This window comes from Ovis canadensis, chromosome 25 (assembly GCF_042477335.2).
Source record: "Ovis canadensis isolate MfBH-ARS-UI-01 breed Bighorn chromosome 25, ARS-UI_OviCan_v2, whole genome shotgun sequence".
NCBI lineage: Eukaryota > Metazoa > Chordata > Mammalia > Artiodactyla > Bovidae > Ovis > Ovis canadensis.
In genome coordinates this window covers 51331300-51350259 of record NC_091269.1, presented here as the reverse complement: position 1 = coordinate 51350259, position 18960 = coordinate 51331300, and the positions used below count along the sequence as shown (strand labels likewise).

The 18960-nt window shown below is 44.3% G+C and overlaps 1 long non-coding RNA gene across 1 annotated transcript in view; it reads right to left on the bottom strand.

Annotated features, from left to right (window-relative positions):
• Positions 1–12881, bottom strand: part of LOC138430374 (uncharacterized) — a 42946-nt gene extending 30065 nt beyond the window's left edge. Inside the window, exons 1-2 of the long non-coding RNA XR_011253134.1 lie at positions 11694–12881; positions 6193–6302 (exon numbers count right to left, since the gene is read on the bottom strand). This is a non-coding gene — a long non-coding RNA (uncharacterized lncRNA). The remainder of the gene's footprint in view (positions 1–6192; positions 6303–11693) is intronic.
• Between the last annotated feature and the right edge of the window lie 6079 nt (positions 12882–18960).

Sequence of the window (18960 nt, the reverse complement as noted above, 5' to 3'; positions counted from 1 at the left end):
ACAGCTGAAAGGAAATTTTAACAGTGTAATTTGTAATAGAAAATAGTGAGGAGCAACTTCCATGATGTCTACAACAGGAACTGGTTAAAATGCAGGATGGTACATCCGCCTACTGTAATGATCTGCATATATTTAAAACAGCATGTTATAGAAAAATTGTGGTGGAAAACTGTCCTCAGTATATTTAAGTGCTAAAAGCATGTTATAGAAGAGTATGTAAAGAGCAATAGTATTTTTAAGTATGTGTTTATATTAAGTGGGAAACAGATAGGTGCAAAAATACATTAAAATGGTAAATACAGTTATCTCTCAGTGATAGAATTGAAATCACTTTTATTTTCCATGCCAAGGGTTCGGCTTACATTATCTTGTTTAATACTTGCTGCAACTCTGCAGAGTACGCAAAATCATCTTTATCTTACAAGGAGACCAACACCAAAGCTTATAGAAGTTATCCACCCTGTTCCAGGACCCTCTAGAGGAAGCACAAGGCCATTGGAAATCAGTCCTCCTCGCTATGTCCGAGTCTCTTCCCCAAGACCCACAGCCTCCCCTCTGTGGCCTGGAGGATTCTGTAAGCATGGGATATCTGGATTCCAGCCGAATGTCTGATTACAGCCATTCCTTCCATCTGTGTTGTAAATCTATCCCCGTCTCATCTACTTGAGGACACAGCTTCAGTCATCTTCTCATTTCAGCACATGCCTCCTCGCTACTGATCATTCCCTTCCACGTGCTAACATGCTCTGATTATTTATGTGTTTAGCCATTCAGTCATTCGTTCATTGATTTAAAAACAAACAAAAAACCAGCCTCTCCTAATCTCAATTTTCCCTTCAGGTACCACCTCACTTCTCTTCCTCCCTTTTAGAGCGAAAGTCCTTCAAAAAGAGCACAAGGGAGTATTTGACAAATGGTACCAATATTTAGGAACCCCATCAAACATGGAAATGAGATGACAGGTGACCAGCTTTGCAAGACCTAATTATCTCATTTGCCACTTAGAGCCAATGACAGACCATTCTCCTGATTTATAGCTGATGCCCATTTGTGACCAAGAGCTAACTGGCAGGAGTAGCTTCAAAACCATGGCTCCTGGCTCCCAGAGGACACTGACAGAGAAAATATGAAGAGACTCCCAGGACCCAAGTCCTATAACATATCCTGCCTCTTAAGAAGAACAGCAGTGAATGCTCCTCCCCCAGATAAACATCAAACCCAAATCCCCCTGTTGTGTAAATCATAAAAGCATCACCATTTCATGTTCTCTCAGCACTTATGTGGACTTCCCTGGTGGCTCAGACGGTAAAGAACCACCTGCAATGCAGGAGACCTAGGTTTGATCCCTGGGTCAGGAAAATCCCCTGGAGAAGGAAATGGCAACCCACTCCAGTATTCCTGCCAGCTCCCTAAAGTGCACAGTCTCTGGCATCAGACAGACCTGCATTTGAGCCCTACCTCTGCCACTTGCCATCTGTATGATTCCAGGAAAATTTTCTAACCTCTAAATCTCCGTTTCCTCAGTTGTAAATAAATTCTTGTGAACCAACAGAAACAATGAAAGCCCACTGAAAACTAGGTGCCGAGTCCATGAAAAGTGAAGTGAAAGTGAAGTCGCTCAGTCGTGTCCGACTGTTTGGGACACCGTGGACTATAGCCTACCACACTCCCCCATCCATGGGATTTTCCAGGCAAGAATACTGGAGTGGGTCGCCATTTCCTTCTCCAGAGGATCTTCCCAACCCAGGGATCAAACCCAGGTCTCCTGCATTGTAGCCAGACGCTTTACCATCTGAGCCACCAGGGAAGTCTAGTCCAGAAATGTCCCTGAAACTGAATGATTAACAGCAGCTATTGACTTTCACGACTGCACTGAGGGGTAATATGGTGGTAGGAGTCCCTTTCTGCGTGGGAATGGCCCTCTGGACAAATGCCACCTTCAAGAGATGTCTCTCTTTAGATCACCAGTCTAGCCCCTGTATAGGCTGAAACCTCTAGCCTCAAGTCACAAAGAAGAACACACAGCTCTGTTAGAGTACAGTGGGATTAATTCCCATGCAAAGGCTACCATAGGATGGTAAGAGTGCATTAGGATTGCAGTGACATCGATCAAAAGGATTCTAAGGGGCTGACTCCTTGGTACTCAAGCTTGCAAAGACTTGGCTGTCTCCCTGAGAACATGGTTACTCCCAGGCAGTCCCATAAAAGAGAGTCTTCTCCAGGCCATGCAGAGCTGCTGAGATGCTGCTGTTACACCCATTGATGGAAGTTCTCTCCTGCCCCTGAGCACACATGGAGGAGGACACAGAACTTCCCCTGCAGAGACCTTCCAAGATCAGTTCAGTTCAGTTCAGTTCAGTTTAGTTCAGTCGCTCAGTCGTGTCCGACTCTTTGCGACCCCATGAATCGCAGCACGCCAGGCCTCCCTGTCCATCACCATCTCCCGGAGTTCACTCAGACTCACGTCCATCGAGTCCGTGATGCCATCCAGCCATCTCATCCTCGGTCGTCCCCTTCTCCTCCTGCCCCCAATCCCTCCCAGCATCAGAGTCTTTTCCAATGAGTCAACTCTTCGCATGAGGTGGCCAAAGTACTGCAGTTTCAGCCTTAGTATTATTCCTTCCAAAGAAATCCCAGGCCTGATTTCCTTCAGAATGGACTGGTTGGATCTCCTTGCAGTCCAAGGGACTCTCAAGAGTCTTCTCCAACACCACAGTTCAAAAGCATCAATTCTTCGGCACTCAGCCTTCTTCACATCCAACTCTCACATCCATACATGACCACTGGAAAAACCATAGCCTTGACTAGATGGACCTTAGTCGACAAAGTAATGTCTCTGGTTTTGAATATGCTATCTAGGTTGGTCATAACTTGTCTTCCAAGGAGTAAGCGTCTTTTAATTTCATGGCTGCAGTCACCATCTGCAGTGATTCTGGAGCCCCCCAAAATAAAGTCTGACACTGTTTCCACTGTTTCCCCATCTATTTCCCATGAAATGATGGGACCAGCTGCCATGATCTTGGTTTTCTGAATGTTGAGCTTTAGGCCAACTTTTTCCCTCTCGTCTTTCACTTTCATCAAGAGGCTTTTGAGTTCCTCTTCACTTTCTGCCATCAGGGTGGTGTCATCTGCATATCTGAGGTTATTGATATTTCTCCTGGCAATCTTGATTCCAGCTTGTGTTTCTTCCAGCCCAGCGTTTCTCACGATGTACTGATCAGGCCCCATCATCCCTGTGCACCGCACCCTGCCTGGAGGAGTAGGTCTGGTAACTCTGCTCTCCCCAGGGATGAGGCTCCTCCCCATTGTTCTCAGCTGAATCTAAAGGGGTGAGAACCTGCATCAGTCCTCTGCATTTGTTTCCTGACATGTAGGGAGGGTGTGTTCTCTGGGTGAGGGCCAACTTGGTTAGAGGCAAAACGATGTGATCTTGGTTTCCCCTTTGGACTAAGACAGAAGTTTCTGACTCCAGGCTTGAAGAGGAGAGGCTCACCCCTCACTACCCACAGTCACCCGCAGACCGTTGTCCCCCTGCGAACATTCAGGGGAGTTTCTTGCTCCTGCCATTGCCCAACCTCATCAGCATCCTAGTCTACCATGCTTCCCAAATCGCGTTCCACAGATTGTGATCCTACAAAATGCTTCATGAATAAGGGTTCCGTGGTTCCATATGTTTGGGAATCTCAGATCTGTATCTCAATCCTGCAGAGTCATCAAATACAGAGGTATGTTAAAAGCAGGGAGCATTTTGTAGTAAAGACACCTGACATTTCCCAAACTTCCTCCTCCACAGAACCTGTCTCACAGGAATGTCTATTAAGGCTAGTTTGAACTGGCACTCAGTGGAACTCACTTTGAGAACTATCTTACCAGCTTATGTGACACACCCTAGTGGCCTTGCTAACTGGCACAGGCACCTCTCTTCTTCCACATCCTTCTCCACTTTGCCCCTTCTGCGGGTGTCATAGAAATGACTTTCTACTTGCCCAGCACCCTTAGTCTTCTTCTGATAAAAATACCTCATTCTTTTTTGGGACTATCTCCCCACCCAACCTCAGATCATGTGGTTCACCTGTAAAGGTTACATGTGACTCGGGACTGGCCAATGACAGCACTGAGTTCCCCTGGCCACAGTAATCAGATCACTGATGGGCTGGGAACACCAGCCAGGCCAGTAAAAGTCAACTCCAAAGCCTTTGCTGGAGCTTCAAGATAAAAGGAGCTCTGCCTTCTGCTGGCATTGCTCAGAAAGTAGCATGTGAGCACAGAGAAGCAGGTGGCCACCTTGTGGAAAACCTGCCTGAGAAGTAAACCAACACAGAAGAAGGTGAAGCCTCGAGATATTCCTGATAATAAACTGATTTATAAATGCTTGGTTTCTTATACTGTCAGTTACAAGAGTCAATAAATCCCTCCCTCTTCCCTAATCTAGTTGTGTTGAATTTCTGTTACCTGTAACCCAGTCATTCATAGTAATACTAACACACAATAATAACACTTGTTTAATGTTTACTAGGTTCCATGCATGTTTGTATATGCTTGACATAGATTTTTAAATTTAATCCTAACAACTATTAACAAATATTAAGATATCAATATCATTTTTTATTCCACAGGCGAAAAAAATCAAGGCACAAAGAGGTTAAGCAATTTGCTTACGTTCAGAGACCCAGTAAATGGCAGACCCAGGAATTGGATCCAGACCACTGCCCTGATCCCATCTTCTTAAGCACAAAGCTACCCACTTCTGTAAGTATAATTAAGAACTCTAACCAATGCAGCAGGCTCTGAGCCCAAACACTCTGTCCTATCCTATCCATAATCAGGAGGGATTTCAGTGGCTGATTCATTCAGGAAAATTGGCCTCAAATTATGCAACGCTCAGGAAACCCTTTCAAGTCCCAACCAAATTCTCCAGATGTTCTGTGTGCACTTGGAAAGAACATGTATTTCGTTTTTGTTGGCTAGAATGCTCTATAGGTATCTGTTTGGTCTATTGTTTTAGAGTGTTGTTCAAGTTTACTTCTCTTGTTGATCTTCTTTATTTTATCCACTATTGAAAGTGGAGTACTGAAGGCCCCAACTGTTACTGTTGAATTGTCTATTTCTCATTCCACTTCTAGCAGGGTTCTTTTTTTTTTCTTCATGTTTTCGAGGACCTGTTGTTAGACGCATCCTCCTCTCTTTAGTCACTCAGTCGTGTCCGATTCTTTGCAAACCCATGGACTGTATCCTGCCAGGCTTCTTAGGTGCATATATTTTTATAATTTTTATGTCTTCCTGATGGATTGCCCTTTTGTCATTGTGAAATATCCTCCTTAGTCATTAATAATAAGTTCAGTCTTAGAGTCCATTTTGTCTGATGATACTATAGCCACCCCAGCTCTCTTTTTGGTTACTGTTTGCGTGGTATATCTTTTCCATCCTTAACTTTCATCCTATTTGAATCTTGAATCTAAGTGTGTCCCTTTTAGATATCCCACCAGTTTATTTGAAAGCAGGTACCAAACACCATATCATTTTATCTGTAAATCATTCAGATGAAGAATGGATATACCTAAAAGATTAAGACTTTTTAAAAAAACATAAACACAACACCATTACCATATCTAAACACATCACATAGTTTCTTAATATCAACAAACAGCCAATCAGTAATCAGCATTCATTCTTTAAACTCTCATCTTTGAGACCAGTGCTCTCCTGCTCCCCTACTGTGTCACAGAGCACTTTCCTCTTTCCATGGACTACAATTCTAGCCTAAAACTTCAAAAGATGCTTTTCTTCCCTAAAATCCTGTCCTCAGCTCTCTGATCTATCTCCACATTCCCTTACGCACTCGTCCTCTCCATGGTACCAACAATCAGCTCAGTTACAGAGACATCCAAGATTTCCCCCCAGGTAGGAACTTCATGTGTTCAATTTCCTGACCGAGCATCTCTATGGAATCCTCACTCAAATCCTACATTTCCCAAACCTAACACCTCATCTGGGCACCAAACTTGCTCTCCTGCCAAATTCTCCATCCCGGTCATCACATCATCCTCCAATCGGCTACACTTAACATCCCTGTCCTCCTTCACCTACCTCCCACTTTTCACAGGTGCCAGTTGCCCCTGGCCACCACTACATGCCTCTACCAAGTCTTCCCTGGTAGATCCTTGGGGTTTCATCTCCCTTAACCCATCCTACCTGCAGGGAGTCCTTGTCATCACTGCTCAGCTCTTTTCTTCATAAGCATGTCCTCGATGAAAACTTCCTCTCACAGTTCCTTAGGTTTGGCTCAGCGGTAATGAATCCACCTGCAGTGCAGGAGACGTGGTTCAATTCCTGGGTCAGGAAGATCCCTTGGAGAAGGAAATGGCAACCCACTCCAATATTCTTGCCTGGGAAATCCCATGGACAGAGGAGCCCGGTAGGCTACAGTCCATGAGGTCACAAAAGAATCGGACACAACTTAGCAACTAACAACAACAATGAAATCTTCCCCTCGCAGTTTATTAGGTTTGTAAAAGGTTTATCATCTTATTTGAGTCTTAAAATGCACATAAGGTAGTGGTGGACCAGAGAAGATAATTTAGTTTTCTGAGGATGCACAGCTATTGACTGGCGCAGCTGAGACCTCAGTCAGGTCTACCCATCTCCTAGTCGTTCCATCACGCTTATTAGCAGATGTGAAGTACTACACCCGCCAACCTTCTGGAGGAAACTAAGATGACTTAGCCACAGTCCTTACCTTCAAGGAAATTCTGATGAGAGCCAAGACACAAATAGGACAGAAGTCTATTTTGTTAAACAGACTTAAAACTCAGCAAAGGCAGCAGCAAAAGAGACAAGAGAGGGATTCTCCAGGTGCTTGAGGGTGCCATTTGCTTAACACAGTTATCAGTGGTGGGCCCTAGGGACTACATTTAAAAGCTGTTCCAATCAGCCATAAAGAATTAGGACCAGGGGGGACTGGTGTAGACTGCATGGCTTGGATAGGGCAAGAGGGGAAGGGGTCTGAGGCAACAGGTGGACAAACCAGGTGGGAGTTGGGGACAGAGATATAGATCTGGGGATGAATAGAGAGGGTTAGTCTTTACAAGGCTCAAGTCTTTACAAGGCAGAGGGTCTGAGCTACCAGGATGATGAATGACTCTGTAGTTAATTTAGCAATGGCTGTGCTTCTATTTATTTAGAAACTTCATATGATAGAAGCTCATAAGACATACTGGTGCAGGGCCTGAGTTTGGCCAAGATCTGAAACCTACTAAGTTTCTCCGCTACTACATAACTCTTCATGATGGACCCTTTTCTAAGCCCCTCATATATAGTAACTCACTTATCTCACAACTCTAAAAGGTCAGTATTTTTATCCCCATTTTATAGATGAGAAAACAGACACATTGAAGTTAAAATTCTTTCTCAAGTTCCCATGGCTACTAAGTGATGGAGCCAGGGTTCAAACTCAACTGGTCTCAGAGTCCATGCTCTAAACTAATATACTCTATTCTTTCCCTACTTGGCCACTCTTCCTTAGCCAGTTGCTATATCCATTCTAAATTTGGTTTCTTCATTTCAAATTGAGTCTGTGGTCTCTGAAGTCCTTCCCAGGGCAGAAAGGCAGAAGCACACAGCCTGTGGACTGGGCATCTCTCTCTCTCACCCTGATGAGATCCCTATAAGATGACAGGGAGAGAATTTAAAAGGCATAAACCCAATATGACAAAGAGAACAGGGGTAAGACATCAATGGAAAGGGAATTTTAATATATTTCTAGAATATAGAAGGTGATGACACCCCACTCCAGTATTCTTGCCTAGAAAATCCCATGGATGGAGGAGCCTGGTAGGCTGCAGCCCATAGGGTCGCTAAGAGTCGGACATGACTGAGCAACTTCACTTTCACTTTTCACTTTCATGCATTGGAGAAGGAAATGGCAACCTACTCCAGTGTTCTTGCCTGGAGAATCCCAGGGATGGGGGAGCCTGGTGGGCTGCTGTCTATGGGGTCGCACAGAGTCAGACATGACTGAAGTGACTTAGCAGCAGCAGCAGCAGCAAAATATAGAAACTGCCCAGATATTGATGCAGTTGGATGGAAGAAGAGGCAGTCTAAAACACCTGAGAATGAGGTTATAGGTGATGAGGAGGCTATCCTGCCATGTCCAGGTACAGGGAGGTTTGTGATTCAAAGTTACCAAGTAAGAATGAGGATCAGAAGGTAGATCTGGGGATGAATAGAGAGGGTTAGTCTTTACAAGGCTCATTACTCCTCCTACGCCACCCCATGTACAGTGGGCTCTATATCAAAGTATGCATCCCTCAGTGACAAGGAAGAATATACTCCCATGAGTTAGAATGAACTGTCTGGGACAACCATAGATAGCTCAGGGGGGTGGGGTATCGCAGCCTACATCTATGGCGCTTGAGTTTTTCCAGGGTAGTAGCTTCCTATTCACCCATCACAGGAGAACACTTCAAGCCCTATGTCCTCAGAGTTCCCAAGCTGCTCTTTCTTAAACATGAATGGACAACTCAAGAATTGTCAAACATTTGAGGCAAGTTGCCAACAAGAAGAGGGCTTCCCTGAAGGCTCAGGTGGTAAAGAATCTACCTGGAATGCAAGAGACCTGGGTTCAATCCCTGGGTCAGGAAGATCCTTTGGAGAAGGGAATGGCAACCCACTCCTGTATTCTTGCCTGAAGAATCCCATGAACAGAGGAGCCTGATGGGCTACAGTCCATGGGGTCACCAGTAAGAAAGCAAGAAATCAAGAAATATTAAAAAAACAGACCTACGAGGAAGCTATGATAATTCGGAGTAAAGAAGAGCAGAAAGATTTAAGAAGCTACTTCATTCATGAAGCAAGAAACATAAAACATGAAACAATACAAGATACAGTGAAAACAGAATTTTTAAAAAGGGCTGTTGGAAATTCAAAATGAGATAAAATAGAATTTTCCATCAGTCAGTTCAGTCACTCAGTCATGTCCAACTCTTTGCGACCCCATGGACTGCAGCACACCAGGCCTCCCTGTCCATCACCAACTCCCGGAGTCTACCCAAACCCATGTCCATTGAGTCAGTGATGACATCCAACTATCTCATCCTCTGTCGTCCCCTTCTCTTCCCACCTTCAATCTTTCTCAGCATCAGGGTCTTTTCAACTGAGTCAGCTGTTCGCATCAGGTGCCCAAAGTATTGGAGTTTCAACTTCGGCATCAGTCCTTCCAATGATTATTCAGGACTGATCTCCTTTAGGATGGACTGGTTGGATCTCCTTCCAGTCCAAGGGACTCTCAAGAGTCTTCTTCAACACCACAGGTCAAAGGCATCAATTCTTCAGTGCTCAGCTTTCTTTATAGTCCAACCCTCACATCCATACATGACTACTGGAAAAACCATGGCCTTGACTAGATGGACCTTTGTTGGCAAAGTAATATCTCTGCTTTTTAATATGCTGTCTAGCTTTGTCATAACTTCTCTTCCAAGGAGTAAACATCTTTTAATTTCATGGCTGCAGTCACCATCTGCAGTGTTTTGGGGGCCCAAGAAAAGTAAGTCTGCCACTGTTTCCACTGTTTCCCCATCTATTTGCCATAAAGTGACGGGACCAGATGCCATGATCTTAGTTTTCTGAATGTTGAGCTTTAAGCCAACTTTTTTACTCTCCATAGGAATTTTCCATAGGAAGGGTTGAAAGATAAAATAAAGGCAGTCTCCATATAGAAAAACAGAGAATATGTATAGAAATAGAGGGAATATAGTGATTAATCTAATCAATTAATCCAAATGTTGGATTAATTTAGATTAATTTGACCAACAGGAGTTTGAGAAAGAGAAAAGAGTAGAAAGACCTCTGCACAGAGGAGTCTTCTGCTAGGGACCTGACAGGCATTCCAGGCACAGGGAACAGCCTATATAAGACACGGAGTATGAGCTGGGAATAGGAGCTATTTATGGAGCTATGAGCAGCTCTGTGTGACTGAAGGACAGAATATCCAAGAGGAAAGACAGGGGGATAAGATCTCAGAGGTAGAGCCTGAAAGTCCTTGAATAACACATGAAGAAGTTTGGTCTTTAACCTGCAGGCTCTTGAGGTCTTTTTAAACAGAGGCAAGATGATCAGGTTTGCAAATAAGAAAAGATTAGCCCAGAGTGCAAGATATGAGAGATGAACTGTCCTCGATATCAACTGCTGTATAACAAAATGGCCTCAAACTCAGTGGCTTAAAACAATAGCAATCTCATATTTGCTGGCAAATCTGTCATTTGACAGGTCTCAGTGGGGGCAGTAGTCTCTGCTCCATATAGCACCATCTGGGGAGACTCATATGCTGAAGTGACTCAGAGGCCTGGGAGTTCAAATCACAAAATGGCTGCTGCAGCCCCTATTTCACATCCTCTGGGAAGAGTAAGAGAAGGGCTTTCCATAGATTCCCAGCAGATGTCTCAAGTCTCAGGGAGTCTGATTGGGTCACAAGTGTACCCCCCTGTACCAATCACTGTGGCCCAGGTAATGCAACGCACTGATTGGCCCAGCCTTGGGCTACCTGCTCTCCCTCCCAACTTGAGTGGGAGAGGAGCCCCACCCTTGCCTGAACTGAGAGTAGCAAAGAGGCACATCTCCAAATGACAAAGCAGGGGAGGATGGGGGGTGGGGGCGTGGTGGATGCTGGTAATGCAAATATTACTATGCACACCTCTGTCTTCAGGTTCTTCCCCTCCCCTTCTCGCCTGCTCTTCAGTGGAAGGAAACTTCCTGTTTCCATGTCTTGCTGGGGAGAAGGAATGCTAGTTGTCCTAACTGGAGAGTTCTGTGCCCAGAAGGGCCATTTACACTCTGCTCAATACAACTGATGGAGCATAAACTACTTAATTCTTAGAGTGAGAGCGTCCCTATCAGGGTTTTCCCAAATAGTGATGAGTCATTGTCAGCCCAGACCTTAACATCTGCTTACTCAATCAGTCCATGTAGTCACATGCCATTAATGTCATCTGCCCTGCTGCCCCAGTACCAGGCAGCCTGTGTGCCCGGCCCCCAGAGTCTCATTAGCCGGTGAAGCCAGAGGACTTCAGGCTTGAGAGAGGATGAAGACTTTATTATGGGCACTGGGGTGCAGCTTGTTAGGGGAATGGGTGTGGGTGCAGTCAAAGAATGACCTATTTCTGACTCTTATAATCAAAAACTCTTGGAACTGATCTTTGAGCCAAAAGGTCCTCCAGTCTCTTCTTACATATCTCTGATGGCAGTGAGCTCATGACCTCACAAGGCAGCATATTTGTTACAATTTCTCAATCTGTGCCCCCATTAATTAGTTAATTATATGCAAATTTGAGGCAGCTTGAATGGATATGTCCAACACAAAGGGATAAAATTAACAGCAAAGGGACAAAAGGGCAGGAAAAAATAAAACAAGGAGTAAGATTAGCATGCAGAAAAGCAGACCAGCCATTCTATAGAGCTACAGATTTGACATTAAGCTTCCTTATAGCTAAGAGGAAGAAGGAACCATTATCAGTTACAAATTCACAACATCAGTGAGAGAGAGAGAGAGATCCCCAAAATTGATTACTAAAACAATTTGTTATAGAAGCCTACTTTTCCTGAAAGCGTTTGTTCATACTGAACCAAAATCTGATTTCTCTCTAATTTCTGCATATCAATTCAACTCAACAGACATTTAAGAAAGCCTCAGTAGGGCCTACCCCTGGTGGTCCAGTGGCTAAGACTCCACACTCCCAATGCGGGGAGCAAAGGTCGAAGATCCCACGTACTGCAACTGAGACCCAACGCAGCCAAATAAATAAAGATTTTCTGTAAAAAAAGAAAGCCCCAGTCACTCTTTCACTTCCATAAACTCCCAGCATCTCCTGTGATGGGCAACACATTAGACTTCAGGCTCTGGGGGCTCATGCTCCCCAACTTCTGCCGTTTATTACCTGTGTGACTTTAAGCAAATCCCTTAATTCACATGCCTCAGGTTCCTCATCAGAACGTGGAAACAAACAATGCTAGAGTGGGGAGGGTGGGGAGATGCAAATGGTATAGGAACCCCACCTTGTTCCACAAGGAGTTAGCCCCTGCCAATCATATTGTCAATCACCCCCTTCATAAACTCTGTTCAAGGTGAACCTAACTTCCTGGTGTATCCCCAAATTTCAACTTCTCAGTCTCTCTTTGCAAAAGCTGTGCCTCCTACCTGGAATGTCTTCCTGCTGACTCTTACCTCCACCTCCTGTCTCTAAATCCTGGGTACCATTCACAGCCCAGCTCACACGGTAGCTCCTATAGGTAGCCCAGTGGGAGTTCAACAGCTACTCGTCATATTTACCTTACCCAGATCCTCTAGCTTACATCTGCCCTTCCCTCAAGACTAGGCTATCTGTTACTTCTCAGGGAATTTAAATGTTCTTTTTGAAACTCAGTTCAGTTCAGTTCAGTCGCTCAGTCGTGTCCAACTCTTTACCACACTCTTGTGGACCACTCTTGTGGACCACACAGTCAAAGGCTTTGGCATAGGCAATAAAGCAGATGTTTTTCTGGAACTCTCTTGCTTTTTCGATGATCCAGCAGATGTTGGCAATTTGATCTCTGGTTCCTCTGCCTTTCCTAAATCCAGCTTGAACATGTGGAAATTCATAGTTCAAGTACTGTAGAAGCCTGGCTTGGAGAATTTTAGGCACTACTTTGCTAGTGTGTGAGATGAGTACAATTGTGTGGTAATTTGAGCATTCTGTGACATTGCCTTTCTTTGGGATTGGAATGAAAACTGAGCTTTTCCAGTCATGCGGCCACTGCTGAGTTTTCCAAATTTGCTGGCATATTGAGTGTGGCGCTTTCACAGCATCATCTTCTAGCATTTGAAATAGCTCAACTGGAATTCCATCACCTCCACTAGCTTTGTTCGTAGTGATGCTTCCTAAGGCCCACTCAACTTTGCATTCCACGATGTCTGGCTCTAGACAAGTGATCACATCATCATAATTATCTGGGTCACTTTTTTGTGTAGTTCTTCTGTGTATTCTTGCCACCTCTTCTTAATATCTTCTGCTTCTGTTAGGTCCATACCATTTCTGTCCTTTATTGTGCCCATCTTTGTATTAAATGTTCCCTTGGTAACTCTAATTTTCTTGAAGAGATCTCTAGTCTTTCCCATTCTGTTGTTTTCCACTATTTCTTTGCACTGATCACTGAGGAAGGCTTTCTTATCCCTCCTTGCTATTCTTTGGAACTCTGCATTCAAATGGTTATACCTTTCCTTTTCTCCTTGCCTTTCGCTTCTCTTCTATTCACAGCTATTTGTAATGCTTCTTCAGACAACCATGCCTTTTTGCATTTCTTTTCCTTGGGGATGGTCTTGATCCCTGCCTCCTGTACAATGTCACAAACCTCATTCCATAGTTCTTCAGGCACTCTATCTATCAGATCTAACCCCTTGAATCTATTTGTCACATTCACTGTATAATCATAAGGGATTTGATTTAGGTCATACCTGAATGATCCAGTGGTTTTCCCTACTTTCTTCAATTTAAGTCTGAATTTGGCAATAAGGAGCTCATGGTCTAGGCCACAGTCAGCTCCTGTTCTTGTTTTTGCTGACTGTATAGAACTTCTCCATCTTTAGCTGCAAAGAATATAATCAATCTGATTTCAGTGTTAACCAATCCCAACTCCCAAGAAAAATCATGCAAGGAAACAAGAAAATATAACATAATTCTCCTGTGCAAATTAAAGCATATCAATATAGAGACATTACTGGATTGAAGGAACACAGCAATCTCAAGTCACAACCAAGAACAGACAACGCGGACATGTAGAGTTGAAGGTCACAGTTGACACGAGTCAGTCTTGCTCATAGCTGTTGCCGTGTTGTCTCTGTGTGTTTGAGGCTCTTTTTGCTAATAAGGATGAGTTGTTCTTGCAAATAAAATAAATATTAATAAGTCCATATGCATAGTATACTTTACATAAATCCTGTGAGTGGTGTTCCAAGAAATAACAAGTTTTGAAAGATAAGAACTTAGTGCTATCAGCCTTATTAGGACATCCCGATGTTACATTATTCAAACACCACCCCGTAATATTCACTGGCATTTTCATGTGTTGTGAAGCCAGGATAGTCTATAGTTCTATTCTACAAGCTTAATAGTAGCAGAGGGGAGAGAAGAGGAGGAAGGGGAGAGAAGAGTTAAGCAATGGGCTTCCTCAACATTAGGCCGCCTAGTGAGGAAACTACCGCCCCTGCAGCGCTCACTCGCAGGAAGATGGAGTAAGAATTGGTTGCCCATGTGTTTCTTCTCTTTTTTTTGTTTTTCTTTTCTTCATAGGCATGGAACTCATACTCTCACATACACAGGAGTCTGCACTGGATTAGTCAAGACTCAGCTGCAAACTAGAGGGATCCAGCTCAAAATGGCTTAACCAAAAACAAACATACATATTGTTTCCAGTGACGTCCAGGATCTCTCTCTCTTTTTATTTCTCTTTCTCTCTTCCTCTCTTTCCTTATCTCTCTTCAGTTTTCATCTCTGCTCCCCTCTTTTTATACACAATTTATATTATCTTTTGGCCACACCATGAGGCACGTGGGACCTTTGCTCACTAACCAGGGATGGAACCCCTGTCCCCTGTAGTGGACGCACAGTCTTAACCACTGGACCACAAGGGAAGTCCCATGCTCCCCCTCTTTTGAATTTACTCTCAGGGAGACCATCTCCCCATGGTAACCTCTGCATGGCTTACTTCCCGCCAAGCTTAGCAAACACTGAAAAGAGAATCTCTACAGGAGCAACAAACAGTTGGAAATGAAATTTTTAAAACTGTTTACAATAGCAACACAATATAAAATACTTGGGAATGAACATAATGAAAGACTCTACACTGAGAATGACATAATATTGCTGAAAGAAATGAAAGAAGAACTCTAAAAATGGAAAGAAATACATTCATGGATGGCAGAATTCAATACGGATAAGGTGTCAACTTTTTCTAAATGGATCTGTACATTTAATGAGGTCCCAATCAAAATCCCATCATGTTGTTTTTTGAAGAATTGAAAGTGTTGTTTCTAAAATTGATATGAGGGGAATTCCCTGGTGGTTCAGTAGCTATGACTCCATGGTCCCAGTGCAGGGGCCCAGGTTTGATTCCTGGTTAGGAAACGAGATGCCACATGCTGCAACTAAGACCCTATGCAGCCAAATAAATAAATAAATATTTTTTAAATAATAAGAGAAATAAAAATTGATATGAAAATTCAAAGGACCTAAACATTAAAAAAAACTTTGAAAAAGAACAAAATTAGAAAACTCATACTGCCCAACTTCAAGGCCAGAGAAGGCAATAGCACCCCACTCCAGTACTCTTGCCTGGAAAATCCCATGGGCGGAGGAGCCTGGTGGGCTGCAGTCCATGGGGTCACGAAGAGTCGGACACGACTGAGCGACTTCACTTTCACTTTTCACTTTCATGCATTGGAGAAGGAAATGGCAACCCACTCCAGTGTTCTTGCCTGGAGAATCCCAGGGATGGGGGAGCCTGGTGGGCTGCCGTCTATGGGGTCGCACAGAGTCGGACACGACTGAAGCGACTTAGCAGCCGCAGCAGCAGCAGCAACTTCAAGGCAGTATATCAAGGCAGTGTGATATTGGATAAAGGAAAGACAGAGGAGTGGAACAGAGTGTAAAGTTCTAGAACAGGAAAAGTAAGTTATGGTGATAAAAAGTCAGACTCATGATTGCCTCTGCTTTGTACGCTGGGGAGAGAGTGGCACTGACCGAGAAGGGGCAAGTGGACACTTTCTGGGATTGACTGGAAAAGAGCCAGAGGGACCCTCTTAGGTGATGGAAATGATCTGTACCTTGATTTGGGTGTTAGTTACATAAATGTGTATATAGTTGAACCTTAAACAACCCCGGGGGCTAGGGTCACCCACACAGTAAAAATCCTCTATAACCCTACAGTCAGCCCTCTGTATTCACAATGCCACATCCACAGAGTCAACTGTGGAACTTATAGTACTACAGGATGTATTTTTTATCGAAAAAATTCCATTAGTAAGAAGACCTGTGCAGTTCAAACCCATGTCTTTCCAGGGTCAACTGAACATTTGTCAAAACTCTTCAAACCAAATACTGAAGATCTGTACCTTTCACTCTACATAAATTATATCTCAAAATTACAAAATTTAAAAGAGAGCCTCTCTATTTTAATTAGTTCCCAGAGCTGTATCTCATTACACAAATGTGGTCACATGTTTATCCCTGAACATGTGCCTGGCCAGGGGAAGGGACTAACCTGGTCGTCCAGGCCTAAGAAATCTGTCCATCCTTAGGGTTTAGGCATGGAGTCACACCCCAAAACACATGGTCTAGGGTGCTGTATTTCCCCAGAGTAAAAGCCAAGGTGTTCATCCCTTCACATTCAAGAAGTGATGGGAAAGAAAAGGATGGAGGAAGGGAGAGAGGAATTAGCAGGAAGCTGGCTATCATGTTCTACCTTTCCCCTCTAACTTTAATCTCACTTTGAAGTGATAAATTAGATGGGTCAAGAGGAAAGTCAAGACCATTCAAAGAACTGAAGACTCATTCCCTGCGTCTACTGGCAGGAGTCCATAAGCCTCCAGGAAAAGCCCCTCATAAGAGAATTCCAGCACAGCAAAGGGTGATGGCTCAGCAGGGTCTGCAGGAAATGGCCAGAGGACTGAGCCTGAGGCAGCACCCCTGACCAACAGGGGGATCCAAAGAGGGCACGCAGAGGTACTGAAAGGGCAGAGGCCCCCAGGAGGCCCACCAGGATCCAGAGAAAGAGGCCACTGTGCACAGGAATTGTGCGACCCGAGGACAAACAGCCAAAACCAGAGACATCACCAGAACATCATCTAGAAGTCTGGAAGAGATCAGTCACACCTAGTGGCCAGCAGTCCAGGGGCAGAGCAGACCAGCTCTTGGGTACGGAGGACAACTGTCCTCACTGCCCCGGGAGTGCAGTAAAACCCTCAAATGCCTGTGTGCCATCCTAGAGAAAAGCAAGAGAAGGAAAGAAGCTGAAAGACCGAGCGTTGACTTGAAGAGCTATTCAGGAGGGACTTTTTTTTTTTAACATTTTTCTTTTCTGGCTGTACCACACAACATGTGAGATCCTAGTTCCCCAACCAGGGAGCAAACCCATGCCCTCTGCAGTGGAAGCTGAAGTCCTGACCACTGGACCACCAGGGAGGTCCCAAGAGGGACCATTAAATCAGCTCTGAGAACAAAATAAAATGATGAATGGGGACATCTGCACTGAGGAGAGACTGAACAGACTGGCAGAGGCTGTCGCTGGCATGGTGGGTTTCCTATTCTCCTGCAGAAGAGGAGCTCAGCAAGAAGGTCAGGTAAATCAAAGAGGCTACCTTTTTGAGCAAGTCAAGTACAGTAAAATACAGCTTCTACCACACAGATATCACTGGATTTAAGTGTAATAAAAGCAGAATTATGTGCCCAGTGTTGCAAAGACACTAAAAGACACAGCCGAGACCAGAAAGAGGCCTGTCATGCACCAAAGACATGTTCTTTCTGCTGCCTTAGGCATCCTGCCTGCTTTGGGGCCTTCCATTGTCTGTCCTTCTGTGTCTGGCATCTTCTCCCAACCCTGGCCATGCCTTGTTCTGAAGCAGTCCTTTCTGCCTAAAGTATCCCTTCCTGTTTTCCACCCGTCCAGAGGACCATGCCTCTGTGTGCAGAAAGCCCCTGTGCTAAGGCCTGGGGCTTCCTAGTCCTCCCCAGCAGCATGCCAGACTTCACTGCAAATGGTCTCCCAAGACCTGCAGGAACAAAGCCCAACTCTTCATCCCAACATCCCAACGAAGACCCCATCTGGCTCCACATTGCCTTTTTTCTCACCTCCACTGTTTTTACACACTCCAGGTGACAACCAGATCTGTCTACTCCGAGTCCCCAAACTCTCATCTCTGCACCTTCACTTGCAACCTTTCTTGTTTTATCACACCCTCTCATCTGGAAGCCCTTCTCAACAGTTCCACCAAGAACACCCCCTTCAACTCTAACTCCTCCAAAATCCATTCACTGGGAATTGCTGATGGGTGGAGAGAGCTTTGCAAAACAGACAGAACTGGATTTAAATCTTGCCTGTTAGTTACTTGACCTAGGGCAAGTCACATTACCTCTTGATGCCTCCATTTGACTCACCTGCAAAACTGGAATGGAATTCCTTATCTTATAGGGTTGCCCAGAAGGTAAATGAGATAATACATGCCAAGTATGTGGTGAGCACATAGCAGGTGTCCCAGAAATGTGAGTTCCCTTTTGCTACATCCTGAAGATCTTTCTAAATTTACCCTCCTACCCACAAAGGGATAACTCCCAGTGTAAGTGAGTCTCTTCTTGTCTCCTTTAGAAGGGTCACTTATATCAGAGTACTATGGCACAGGGAAGCAAGTGTGACTTTTAAAAGTATACTTTCATGCCTGTGCAAGCTCAGTCACTTCAGTTGTGGCTGCTTCTTTGCAACCCTATGGACTATAGCCCACCAGGCTCCTCCATCCATGGGATTCTCCAGGCAAGAATACTGGAGTGGGTTGCCATGCCCTCCTCCAGGGGATCTTTCCCAACCAAGAATCAAACCCATGTCTCTTGCATCACAGGTGGAATCTTTACCACTGAGCCATTGGAGATGCCCAGAAGTGTACTTGCAGACAAATCTGAGTTTGACTTTTGGCTCACTGCTAGAGCTGTGTACCATTGGACATGTTACTTTACCTCTCTTAGCCTGAGTTTGGTAATATATAAAATAAAGGTAATAATAGTGACTACTTCAAAGGATCATTTTGAGGATTAAATGCATGGGTAGTTGGTTTACAGAGTCTGAAATTAGTGGGCCAAATTAAAGAAATAACTTTATTTTCTAAGTACTGCCTTCATCCATGCCCTGATGAATCTCAGTTTCTTGTTTTGTAATGATATCACAGGAATA